Here is a 13955-nt window from a genome sequence, read left to right on the forward strand (position 1 = left end):
GATGCCGAGTCGATCTATGCTCACGCCTCAAAAGGTTGAGGTTGTCATTCATCACCATGTTGTTTTCTACCAAATCATCAATTCTTAAGTTCATTTGACGATTGTTGGAATTGATTTGGTTCAAAATCCTCCGCAAATCCACCGGATCATCCGCTTGAGGTGCTTGGGGTTGTGGTTGAGCTTGGGGTTCATCTTCCTCTCCTTCCGCCTCTCCGCCGCCTTCGGTACCTACAAATTGAGAACTTGAAGCGCCACCACCTATAGTGCCATGAAGGTGGGCAATACGGGAGGCATACAAAATAAAGACGGGGGGACCTTGTGGAAGCAATAAATGAGCCCGCTCAAGAGCCGAAATGTCCAAAAGTGGAACATACCCACGGTAGGTGGACATGTCAAAATCAGCCAATTCACCCCGAGCTCCCAACACAATAGCGGTGATAAAATTACAAAGAGGGATCTGAATGGTAGTAGCCCTCGAAGCACGGAACAAATTATCGAACATCATGCCAATGCTATCAATCCTCAAGCCTTTAAACAAACTATCCAAAACATATAAATCCCGAACCTGAACCTTTGAACTCTCCACACGCCCAAACAAGGAGAAACTCAAAAATTTGTGAAAGAAGAACACACAATTGTCCTTAATCAACTTGCTTGAAGTGTTTTTGGAATTAAAATTGGCTTGGTCCGAAAGAGTTTGCCAAACAGCATCATTATCAAAATCTTTAGGCTTATCATAGAAATCAGAAGTAGGGAAGCCAAACATGTTTCCCATTGCTTCATAATCAATGGTGTATGTGGTACCATTATTCCTAAAAGAGATTGAGGTTTTCTTCTTGTTCATGGTCAAAGTGACCAAAAATTCCACCATATATTCATTAATACGCGGAAAACGCATATTAACGAATTCTTGCCAACCCAACACTTCAATAAAAGCATCAATTCGAGTAGAGAAATTCAATGTTCTTACCGAATGGAAGTCTAAGAAGTGCATATCCACAAATTGGCGATCGGCTTGTGAAAAATGTTGGAAACGAGCGGCTTCCTCCTCCGAAGCAATGTTGAAATAAGCTCCACATTGAATCCGAAGGCGATTAGCTTCCGTAACAGTGGGCTTGTTACCAACACGCTTAGTCCTAACCATGGTGATGGTGTTTAGTGTGTTTAGGGTTTGAGAAGAAGAAGAAGAAGAAAAAGGAATTGAGAGAAAGAGTAAAACTTGAAGATGAGTTTGGGGGTTTGAATTGGAAGTGATTGAATAGAAAAGAGGATAGAAATTGGAGTGAATAAATTAGGAAGAGTAAAAGTAGGTTTTTGGGGAAGAGTTTGGAGTAAGGGATTGGGTAAAAATAGAGGTGATGTGAGGGTTGTATAAGAGGTAGGTTTATATAGGGTGATTAGGTGAATGTATAGGTAGAATAGGAATAGGAATAGGCAAAAATAGTGGCAAAATCGGAATCAAAAGGGCACATATTACGCGTGTCGCGACCGCGAATAGCAAAGTCGCGGCCGCGGCACGCGATTTTCAGGGAATTCTCCTCCTGAAATTCGTCCGTTTTTGCTGCTCATACCGAGAATTATTAATTCTCAGTAGAGAATTGGTCGAAATGGCCTATTTGAATGCCTATTGACTTGGTTTGTGCAATTTTATTGGTGTATTGGTTCCTGAACTTAATATAAAGTGTCCCTGCACTTAAAAACTAAAATAAATGACATTAATTGCAAGGAAAACCAAAGGTTTAACCTTAATAAATTGAATTAAAGTGTAATAAATTAGTTTATGAATAATTAATGAAACTTAAATGTTCATTTATGCATATAAGTTAAAAGAATCATATTAAGTGCATAATAAGTGCATATAAATATATATTAATTATAGGAATTTAGTCAATTGAATGAATTAATGTTTTAAACTCAATGAATGAAGTTTGTGAAAATTGGATTAAGTGTGAATATATGTGTTAATTAAGAAAACCATGATTGTTCAATATTATAGATTTTATATAGATTTAACCATGATTATATAAGAAATGGAATAAAACATATATCTAACCTTTGTAAAATTAATAAATGAACTAAAATGAACTAAAATGAAATAGAACTTTATTGAATAAAACAAAAATTATTAAAACAAAAAAAAATGAAACTAAATAATAAAAACACACAAAAATATGTACAAAAAGAAAACATATACATACTCATCCCTATCAAGCGGGATATTTCTAGCCTTAATACGATCAATTTGAAACTGCACGAAAGTTTCACGTTCCGGTGCAGACAGAAAGTGAGGCCCTGCTCGAAAGACACGTTTCACAAGTCCTTCGTGCTCGAGAAATTCATAGTCAATTGTCGGGAAGAATTCATCATCACTCCAGGGAACATCAATGGTACCCTTGGTACCGAGAATTATTCCACAGATTATATTGCCGAACCCAATCTTCTTATCTTTGGATCGAGAAGCGGCGACAAGACCCTCCATCAGAATTTTTGAAGAATCTACTGCATTTCCCTGGAATATATCTCCAAGAACATAAAGATCTGTGTCACGGACCACACTACTGAATGTGCGACCGAATAAACTGTGACACAGGAATTTGTGCAAATACAGCATGGAGTTGGAGCGAAAGGAGTGATTATAGGCGAGTTTTGAATTGAATCGTCAGAAACCGGTGAGCATTCTCCAAACATCCGTGGATGTCATGTCTCGTCCAGGATGACGTTTGATTGTATCCCTCGGGGGAAAACCAAACCAAGCATGCAACTCGGGATAGCCGAAAGTGAAGATTTCGCCATCTCGATGAAAACTGAGACGTACTCGTCGTTTGTTAGTGAAACGAACGGTACAGAAGAATTCGAGTATCCAGTCGCCTATTATTGGAAATCGCATTTGGGTGAATTTTGTCCACCCTAGGCGTTCCATATAGCGGCTCATGTCATCAGTAATGCCTAGTTGGCTGTTAAGAAATTCATCCATATACAACATTCCGGTGAAGAATTTGTAACGGAGATTCCAATAACGCCTACCTTCATCGTGATTGAAGATAGGAAAAGGTGCCCCATATCGCTTGGATAAGTCTGGGCATTTGTTGCTTGAGGCAGCATTGTGCCTTGAAGGTTTGTATTTGGTAGGCATGGTGTTGATTTGAAAGAAACAAAGTTTCTGTTACTTAATGAAAAATGGTGTTTTGAAGAAATCAGAAATCTGACAAAGATGAAAAGAATTGTAACAGAACTTGAATCCTCTAGGATTAATTTATAAGAGTTTTAGATGAAAAGAGGTGTTGTTTTAATCATGAAAAGGTATAAAATTACACCTTTTGGGAACGAAGAAACTTAAGGTTTCGTTTGTCAAGAGGTTCATCGAAAGGGTTAGGATGTTTCAGACCTAAATGTGCAGGAATTACGCATGTCGCGACCGAGAATACCGAATTCGCGGTCGCGACACGCTGATTTCCTTGCAGAAATCAGGCGTCGTAAGCCATGTCCTGATTCACGGTAGAGAATTTATTATTCTCGGTAAGTTCAGAGAAAATCAAACCTATTTGGACAAATCTGATTAATAGGATTCTCGGCAGAGAATTCTAAATTCTCGGCAGATAATTGCCTGAAACTTCAATTTCATTCTAATTTCCTAAAATTAATTCTAAAATCATGAAATAAACATATTTTATGCATCTAAATCATAACATAAAGTCATCTAATCACAAAAATTGGCATTTGGAAAAATAAAATAAAATAAAATAAAACAAAATAAAATAAAATAAAATGAACAAAAATATAAAAAGAAATAAAACAAAATAAACTGTGATCGAAAAACTGAGTGATTTATACGTCAGATAATCTTGTTACGAACGGAATTTCTATTTGTGAAATATTTTCGTAATAAATTTTACATCGATTACCATTAACTTTGAAACGAATTCCGTTAGGACCTTCCAGTTCTAAAGAACCATAATCGAATGTTTTGACGACTAAATATGGTCTTATCCATCTGGACTTAAGTTTTCCTGGAAATAAACGAAGTCGTGAATTAAATAACAGCACTTTATCCCCAACATTAAAGTGTTTGACTTTAATTTTGGCATCGTGCCATTTTTTCACTTTTTCTTTATAAATCTTTGCATTTTCGTAAGATAGATGGCGTAACTCATCTAACTCATTTAAGTCGAGCAAACGTTTCTTACCTGCTTGTCGTAAATCAAAGTTAAGTTCCCTAATAGCCCAATAGGCTTTATGTTCTAATTCGACTGGCAAATGACATGCCTTCCCATACACTAAGCGGTATGGATTCATTCCTATTGGTGTTTTAAATGCAGTACGGTATGCCCATAACGCATTATTCAGTTTACAAGACTAATCTTTTCTTGAGGATGAAACTGTTTTTTCTAGAATCCATTTGAGTTCTCTATTTGATATCTCCGCCTGACCATTTGACTGAGGATGGTATGGCGTTGATACGCGGTGGCGTACTCCATATTTTTTCATAAGCGTTTCAAAACTTCGGTTTATAAAATGAGTACCGCCATCACTAACGATGACTCTTGGACAACCAAATCTACAAAATATATCGTCAAGAAAATTAACGACAACTTTAGAATCGCTCGTCGGGGTTGCAATTGCTTCAACCCACTTTGAAACATAATCTACGGCGACTAATATGTAAGTTTTACCATTAGAAGGAGGAAAAGGTCCCATGAAATCTATTCCCCACATATCGAAGACTTCAACTTCTAATATGGTTGTGAGGGGCATCTCATCTTTCCTTCCTAGATTTCCTGTTCTTTGGCACTTATCACAACGAGTAATAAATGAACGGACGTCTTTAAACATCGTAGGACAAAAGAAACCACATTCAAATATTCTAGCTGCTGTCTTGTTAGCTCCATTATGTCCTCCATAAGAGCTAGAATGACATTCCGACATTATGGATTCAAATTCGTTTTCACCAACGCATCTCCTAATTATCCCGTCACCACAAGTTTTGAACAAAAAAGGATCTTCCCAAAAGTATTGTTTAATGTCGAAGAAAAATTTCTTCTTTTGGTGGAAATTTAATCCTTCCGGAACAATATTGGCTGCGAGATAACTAGCAATATCTGCACACCATGGTGACATGACGCTTTTCATTTGATAGAGATGTTCATCAGGGAAATCATCTCGTATACCGATAGTTTCACCTATAGGACCGTTCTCATCTTCAAGTCTGGATAGATGATCGGTGACAAGGTTTTCTACTCCATTTTTGTCTTTTATTTCTATATCAAATTCTTGTAACAATAAAACCCATCTAATTAGACGCGGTTTTGCATCCTTTTTAGCAAATAGATATCTTAATGCTGCATGATCAGTGTAAATAATAACTTTCGAACCTAACAAGTATGACCTAAACTTATCACATGCAAAAACTACATCTAACATTTCTTTCTCAGTTGTGGTGTAGTTTAATTGTGCACCGGAAAGTGTGTGACTTGCATAATAAATGACATGAAGTTTCTTATCCTTCCTTTGTCCTAAAACACATCCGACAGCTAAATCACTTGCATCACACATAATTTCAAATGGTAAATCCCAATTGGGTTTAGCAATAATAGGTGCACTCACTAAAGCTGTTTATAATGTTTCGAAAGCTTTAACGCAATCTTCATTAAAATCAAAGGTGGAATCTTTCATGAGTAAATTAGTGAGTGGTTTGGAAATTACAGAAAAATTCTTAATAAATCTTCTGTAAAAACCGGCATGTCCTAAAAATGATCTTACTCCCTTAACAGTAGTTGGAGGGGGTAATTTTTCTATTACTGAGGTTTTTGCTCTATCCACTTCTAATCCTTTTTCGGATATTTTGTGACCTAAAACAATTCCTTCGTCAACCATGAAATGACATTTTTCCCAGTTTAATACCAAATTTGTTTCTTCACACCTAGACAAAACTTTATCCAAGTTTTCTAGGCATGAATCAAAAGAATCTCCATAAACTGAAAAATCGTCCATAAAAACTTCCATGATATCTTCAATGAAATCATTAAAAATCACAGTCATACAACGTTGAAATGTTGCAGGTGCATTGCATAGACCAAAGGGCATTCTCCTATATGCAAATGTTCCGTAAGGACATGTGAAAGTTGTTTTATCTTGGTCATCCGGGTAAATGTATATTTGAAAGAATCCGGAGTAACCATCTAGAAAACAGTAGAAAGCATGACCAGCTATCCTCTCGATCATTTGATCAATGAAAGGTAGAGGAAAATGATCTTTCCTAGTTGCTTTATTTAGATTTCTATAATCTATACAAACCTTCTAACCAGTGGTGGTTCGTGTAGGTATTAATTCACCTTCTTCATTCCTTACAACTGTTATGCCTCCCTTTTTAGGTACACAATGGATCAGACTAACCCATTCACTATCTGAGATAGGGTAGATGATTCCATTATCCAGAAGTTTAGTAATCTCATTTTTTACTACTTCCTTCATATTCGGATTTAGGCGTCTTTGCCTATCCGCTTTAGGTGGCTTATCTTCTTCTAAGTGAATTCTGTGCATTACGATGCTCGGATTGATACCTTTTAAGTCTGAAATTTGCCAACCCATACTTCCTATCCTATTTCTAACAACTTCTTTCAATTTTTCTTCTTGAACTTGTGTTAATTTGTTAGAGATAATTATAGGTAGAGAATCGCCTTCCCCTAAGAAAGCGTACCTCAAATGACTTGGTAATTCTTTAAGTTCTAATTTAGGTGGAACTATAATTGAAGGCGGAACTGGTCCATCTTCTCGAATCAAAGGTTCTGGGTCCTTATCTTCTAGTTCCTCACTCATTATAGGTTCTATTATTTCTTCTTTTTGAACAATGTCATTTACACATTCTTCAATTAAATCAAGTTTCATACAAGCGAAATCCTCCATAGGATATTTCATTGCTTGATTCATATCAAACTCAATCTTATCATCGCCTATTCTTAAAACTACTTTCCCTTCCGACACATCAACTAGAGCACGTCCCGTGTTCATGAATGGTCTACCAAAGATTAGCGGACAATTTACGTCATAAGCAAAATCTAAAATAACGAAATCGGTAGGAAAAATAAATTTGTCAACTTTAACTAAAACATCCTCAATTATACCGTATGGTCTTTTAGTGGTTTGATCCGCTAATTGCAAAACCATATTGGTACGTTTGATGTCTTCTTCTAAGCCTAACTTATTAAAAATAGATAATGGCATTAAGTTAATGCTTGCTCCTAAATCACAGAGACAACTGGGAAATTCAATATCTCCCAATTTACACAGAATGGTAAAACATCCGGGATCCTTGAGTTTAGTGGCCAAATTGCTTGACACAATCGAACTACAATCTTCAGTTAGTGAAATGGATGAAATTCCTTCCCAACTGATTTTCTTTGAAATTAAATCTTTGAGGAATTTACCATAATTGGGAATTTGCGTAATCGCATCCATAAACGTCAAATTAATATGTAAATTTTTAAGTTTGTCTAAAAATGTTAAAAGTTATTTGTCATAGTCCTTATTGCGGACTTTGTGTGGAAAAGGTGGTTTGGGTACAAAAGTTTTTGTACTAGAGTCAATTGGTGCATCTTTTTGTTTTAATGTATCTTCTTTGGGCGTCGGTAAATCAGTACCTGGTAAGGTCGAATTTCCGGGCATTTCCGGGCCTAAGTAATTTTTCCCTGAACGAAGAGTGATAGCCTTAACATGCTCTTTCGGATTTTCTTCCGTATGGCTTGGAAGACTTCCCTTTTTGCGGGATAGAATTGATTTAGCGAGTTGTCCAATTTGAATCTCCAAATTATGGATGCTAGATGATTGGTTTTTAATAAGCTGATCGAATTTATTCTCGATCCGTTTAAAACCATCGTCGTGATTACTTATTTTTCCGCTCATAGCATCAATAAATTTGTCGATTTTAGAAGATAAAGTGCTAATCGTATCTCTTGATTGATTTTGATAATTAGCAGTACGATTTTGATTAGCATTAGCATTATTATTATTATCTCTCTAGTTAAAGTTAGGATGATTTCTCCATCCAGGATTATATGTATTGGAATAAGGGTTATTATTTTGGTTTTACCCTTGGACAAAATTTACCTGTTCAATTTCACTCATACCTTCGTAATCCACATCCGTTTAGATTGAGTTACCATTAGGATCACACGGTGCCATAAACCTATCAATTTTGTGCGATAAGGTAGAAAATTGGGCTTGCAACATCGCTACTGGATCAAGATTCACTATACCTTTAACTGATGATGTTGTTGAGGATGATGGTTTCGCTAATGGTACGTGTCCACGTTCCGCGGGACACATACTGCTGTTGATTGCCATTTCCTCCAAAAGTTCCCTTGCTTGGGCAGATGTTTTCTTCATAAATAACCCTCCAGACATAGCGTCCAGTGAACTTCTAGTTGTAGGATTTAGTCCATTATAAAATGTTTGCATTAAAAGTTCAGCGGGCAACTGGTGGTGTGGGCATAAACGTTGAAGTTCTTTAAAATGTTCCCAAGCCTCATAAAGAGTTTCATTATCATTTTGAGAAAAAGATGTTAACTCTTTAATGACTCTTGCGGTTTTTGCTAAAGGAAATTTTTTTGATAAAAACGCTTGGGCTAATTGTTCCCAAGTGGCAAATGATGCGGCTGGCATAGAAGTTAACCATTCTTTGGCTCGATCCTTCAAAGTAAAAGGAAAAAGGCGAAGTTTGATTGCTTCTGCAGTTACATCAGTAATTTTAAAAGTGTCACAAATTTCTAAGAAATTTGTCAAATGGGTATTAGGATTTTCGTTAGGTAACCCGTAAAATGTTACGTTATTTTGCAACATATTAAGCAACGCTGGATTAATTTCAAATTGGTTTGCATTAATTTGGGGCCTAACTATACTGTTTGTTACACCGGCCACTCCTGGCCTAGCGTAATCCATAAGTGTGGCCATAACTTCAGGCTCGGTAATTCTAGTTTTTATTGGAGTTTTGTTTTTGTTTTTCTTTTCTTTCTTGTTCTTTTTAAGAGTTCTTTCAATTTCTGGGTCAATAGGATCTGGTGACGTGCCTGAACTTCGAGAACTGCGCATGAACTTGAAATTTCGCACGAACCGAAACTACCTACAAAATAGAATTTGAAAAATAAATATGTTAGTAATTGAAAATAAATAAAATATAAAAGTTTGAATAAGTATGAATAAACCTAGATTCGTAATAAAACGCCGAAAAATTTAAAATTTTGTCAAAAATTTTGGCGTTCCCCGGCAACGGCGCCAAAAACTTGTTGAGCGATTTCCGCAAGTGCACGGTATACGCTTGTAGTAATAAAAGATATCGATCCCACAGGGAACGTTTTTCGAACAAAACTTATTAGAATCGGTTAAATTTACTTTTAGGTTTATAATATGGAAACTCGTTTAATCGGTTTTGGTTTTGAAATTGCTAGAATGAGAATTAGACTAGAGTATGAAGACGTTAGAAAATACTCTGATTTAAGAATGAATTTGCAAAATAGGAACGTTTAGTACTTTTCAGAAAAGTAAACAGATGTATTTGTTTGCATTAAGCAAAGAAAACAACTTTAAACTTTGTACGAATTATAAAGATGAAATAAATGACGGAACCTCTAATTAATTGGCTTTGAACATGACAAAACCCTATCCGGGATAATTGCCCTTAATCAAATTAAAACTCTTTCGAGATAATAATTTGCCTAAGTGTTCAACAAATTTTCCTTGTAAAGATTTTGAATTAAATACGTTTTAATGAAAACACCAGCAGTCACTTTAGTGGATTGGTTACCATAAGTGCTGCATAAAAATCTATCGAATAGAACAGACTTTATTAGATGAAATATAAATTGACACAAGTTTACAGAGAACATAGAGCATGGAAACATTCGACGGCTTGCAAGTGAACGGGTTGTCAATCCTTTCCTTGGGTTTTGTTAGAGTTTGTCAGGCTCCGGGGCGGATCCTCTACTCAATCTTCTCGTTGAATCTTCGTAATAGAGACTGGGTCGGTCTACTACCAAAATGAAAACTAAACTGGAACAATGTCTAAACGCTACTAAACTTGTTATTATTGAATAAACAATGTGTGACCAGCATATTGCTTTTTACAGAATCAAACTCTAAACTCTGAATCACTTGACTCGGAATTTCTGTATAAATTCTATACTAATCTCTTTTTTTCTACATATCTTCAACTCTCCATCATCTCTTTATTTATAGATGTTGAAGAGCCTTGATTGAAGTGTCGTGTTCGTTGTGAAGGATCGTATCCGTTGCGAAAGGACGTCTTTATCCACCCGAACGATCGTGTTTCGTCGAAAACGAAAGTGTGCAACTAGACCTCTAAAAACTCCTGCTCGTACCGAGAATATTAAATTCTCTATCGAGAATGGGGAGCATCAATTGGACTTAAAACAGAATGAAGGGGAAACTGAGGAACGCGTGTCGCGACCGTGAATATGGGGGCCGCGGTCGCGGCACGGAACGTTTTTCAGTTCTTCTGCTTTCGTTCGCGTCCTCGATTTGGCGTTATTAATTTCTGTCGTCTTCGATTCCTTTTGTAGGGTTTTTCTTCTGTTTTTGAGCTCTTTTCGTTCCTATTTGGATTTTACCAAATATTTGTGTACCTTACAAGAAAGAAACATATTCGAGAGTAAAAGCTTTCTAAACAGTTATAAATAGCACAAATTCGTAGCAATATTGATGTAATTATCGATGATATTTTAGGTATATTTTGGGCTTAACACATGGTCACCAAGGTTCAAGGGAAGGATATCTTCATCAACCCTGCTTACCTTGCCTCACTGCTCAAGCTGAAAAACGAAGGAGCTCAACTCAGAAAATCAGGTGACCAAGATAAAACTAACTACACCGTTGAGTTCTGTAAGCCAGCCGGTCACATAGGAGAGATATCCAGCACTTCCATGGGTCAGAATCAAAAGATGGCCCATTATATCCTGACAAACTTTTTCTTCCCCAAGATCAAGGCTACTACCTCAGCGTCGAACTTCGAGCAATGCTTCATTTGGCATATGCTGACCTACCAGCCGCTCAACATGCCAGTCTTCCTCATAGGTACCTTTCAACGCAGTACTGGAACTCTTAGATTAGGCTCCCTAATCACCAGGATCCTCAAAGATCACCAGGTGAGTTTGATTGAGGAAATCCACACCTGGGGTACAGAAATCACTGCAGCTGCATTGTTTGGTTTGGTCTATGATCAACCAATTGTGCCCAAGAAAGGAAAAGGGGCCGCTGTTCAGGAAACAGAGGGGATGCTGACCAGAAAGGGAAAGAAAGTAAGGGAAGATCAAGCTGACAAGCAGGACAGAAAGAGGAAATCTGTTCAAAGCTCTTCCAAAGATGTTGTTTCTCCATCGAAGAAGGTTCGGTTTATATCCAGAGGAACAAAGCCTCAAGTGGCACAAGGACAGGCTGAGCCTATGTCAGCAGAAAACCTCAAAAGGCAAGCTGAGCCTGAGGAAGAAGAAGAAAAAGAGTACACGACTGATGAGCAACCACTTAGGAAGAAGAAGAAAATCTCTTCTGGGTTAAGTCCTATCAACGTAGCCCCACTTGGAGTCATCATTTCTGAAGACTCTCATTATGTGCGAAGTCAGGGCATTGTTCTTGAGAAAAATCCCACTGACCAAGATCAAGAAGAATTGGATGGTCAGTTTGATGCTGAGGAGACAGCAAATGTTGAACAACATGAGCCATCAGATGTTGACCAATATGAAACAACCTACACTGAGTAGGTTAAAGAAGAAGCTGAGCCAACAGCAAAGGATCACACTGATCAAGGGGGAACTTCACCTACTGACTCAATTGAGTCCATTCCTGCTGACCCCTCTCCTCAAAAGACTAAGAGATTAAGGAGACTTAAGAAGAAGGCACATAAATCCCCTGTCATTGACCTTATGGGTGACTCACCCTTGCGGGATCCGATCAATGACCTTTCAGATATGCAGTTTAAGTTCTTCTCAAATCCCACTGAGTCTCCACCAGAGCAACAGGAAAAGCAAGCCTCTGTTTCTTAGCCTAAGGAACATGCTGACTCAACTGCTCCTCTAAGCCAAGGTGATACCGAGCAAGTGCTCGAAGTTCTTGCTCCTCAACATGTTGAGCCAGCTAAGGAAATACCTGCTCAGGTCAGTGCTGAAACACCTCAACCTCCTCAAACCAGTCAGCTTCAGGCTGACTCTGAGCAAGTAGATGATTCTGCCGATCATCCTCTTCCACAAACACAAGTGCAGAATATCAACCAGTCAGCTCCTGCTGGCAATATCAACTCAAGACCAGCCACTAATCATGCTGGCACTTCTAATATTGAGCAGAACCAAACACCTCCACCATCCAGTTCTACTCGTACTCCGGCAATTGAGCCAAATAATGATGGATCCTACTCTTATCTGAATGCCTTTGAGTCTGGTCAAAGAATCATTGACTCAGCTCAAGCTCTACTCCTGGACCTCCATCAAACCAATGCCGATGCCGCTGGGTCAGTTCCTGTTGAGCCAACTCAACTTTCGTCTGTCACTCAGCTTCTCACAGAAATCAAAGGTCTTAAGGATCTTTTGAGTGTCATGACTTCACTTCAGTCTCAACAGCCCAGACAGGAATCAATAACAAAGTTGGCCGAACTCCAGCTGACAATGGTCAATCACATGAACTCTCTTCAGGGTCAACTTCATAATCTGTCAGCTGCGAACACAATGCATGCAACTTCTTCTGAAGTTCATCAACTCTTCAACCAGCTTCACACTGAGCAAGCCAGAACCAACGAGCAACTCTCTTCCTCCTCCCAATGCTCCATTGAGCAAATTAGTGAGGTTGTCCGTCTACTCAACTTGAGTAAGGAAGAGATGGAAACTGACCAACTCAAGACGAATGAAATTCTGAGGTACTCTCAAGTCACTTTCAACCATGTGCGCCACTTAAATGTTCAACGTCAGTATTACGACTCGGCTTTGCTAAAGATGTTTCATCAAGCCTATGCCATGCTGACTGACAGCATAACCTGGGTTGGAAAGTCTCAAGAATACATCCAGAGTATGCTCAGTGCCTCGGCTATCAGGGTTCCACATTCTGTCTTGGATGATGATGTTCCTGTTTTTTATGGCATAAATGAAAGCACGCGCAGGCTTAAGGCATTCTCTGTCCGATTAACTAGTGCTGCCCTCAACGACACCTTCATTCCTCCTCCTCTCGATGCTGATAAAACGGGGGAGAAAGAACAAGCTCAAAGAACTCAACAATCAGGAGAAGCATCAGGAAGTCAGCAGAAATCCAAGGGAAAGGGAAAAGCTAAAGAGCATGATGTCCAAATTAACTACAAGAAAAAATAGCTTGACTAGGATTACTAGATTTAGTTTTGTTAAACTTGTAGTCTTTCCCTTATGTATTTTGTTGTGCTGACCCTTAATACAAAACTATGCATGCATCTACCTTTTTCAAAACTGACTAAATTTATGTGATGCTTACTTATGTTTTGTGCTGAATAGTTAACGTATCTTCATTAAATCAATCGTGTTAATTGTCTACATTGCTTTATGATTGTCTGCTGTGTTGATCTATAAGTTGACCTCTTTTTATATGTCCTCTTAACTAAAACACATTGAACAAAGATATACTCAGCGCTCTCTGATATCTAAATCTTCCGCATAAACTGAGTTAAAAAGAATATGTTCCATGTGCTGACCTATTTCTGAAAACTGACCTTAGACTTACTTGATTAAACCTTGAAATGTTTAAAGTAAAACTAAGTCAGTAGCTCAACCCTTACAGGGGAGTATCTTGAGTAAAATAAGGTCAACTATCATGGGGGAGCTCAACACTAAGTTCTTCACTGAATATTTTTACCAACATCAAAATGGGGGAGTTTGTTGAAACACATTTCCACATGATTTTGATTTGACAAAATTATTTAAGTAAATGATAAAAAATATTCT

At 37.7% G+C, this 13955-nt stretch overlaps 1 non-coding gene across 1 annotated transcript; it reads left to right on the top strand.

Annotated features, from left to right (window-relative positions):
- The first annotated feature begins 8467 nt into the window (after positions 1-8467).
- Positions 8468-8574, top strand: LOC136201694 (small nucleolar RNA R71). Its single transcript, XR_010674037.1, has one exon. It is a non-coding gene; the product is annotated as a small nucleolar RNA R71 (small nucleolar RNA).
- Positions 8575-13955: the final 5381 nt, after the last annotated feature.

The sequence above is a fragment of the Euphorbia lathyris genome, chromosome 7 (assembly GCF_963576675.1).
Source record: "Euphorbia lathyris chromosome 7, ddEupLath1.1, whole genome shotgun sequence".
Lineage (NCBI taxonomy): Eukaryota > Viridiplantae > Streptophyta > Magnoliopsida > Malpighiales > Euphorbiaceae > Euphorbia > Euphorbia lathyris.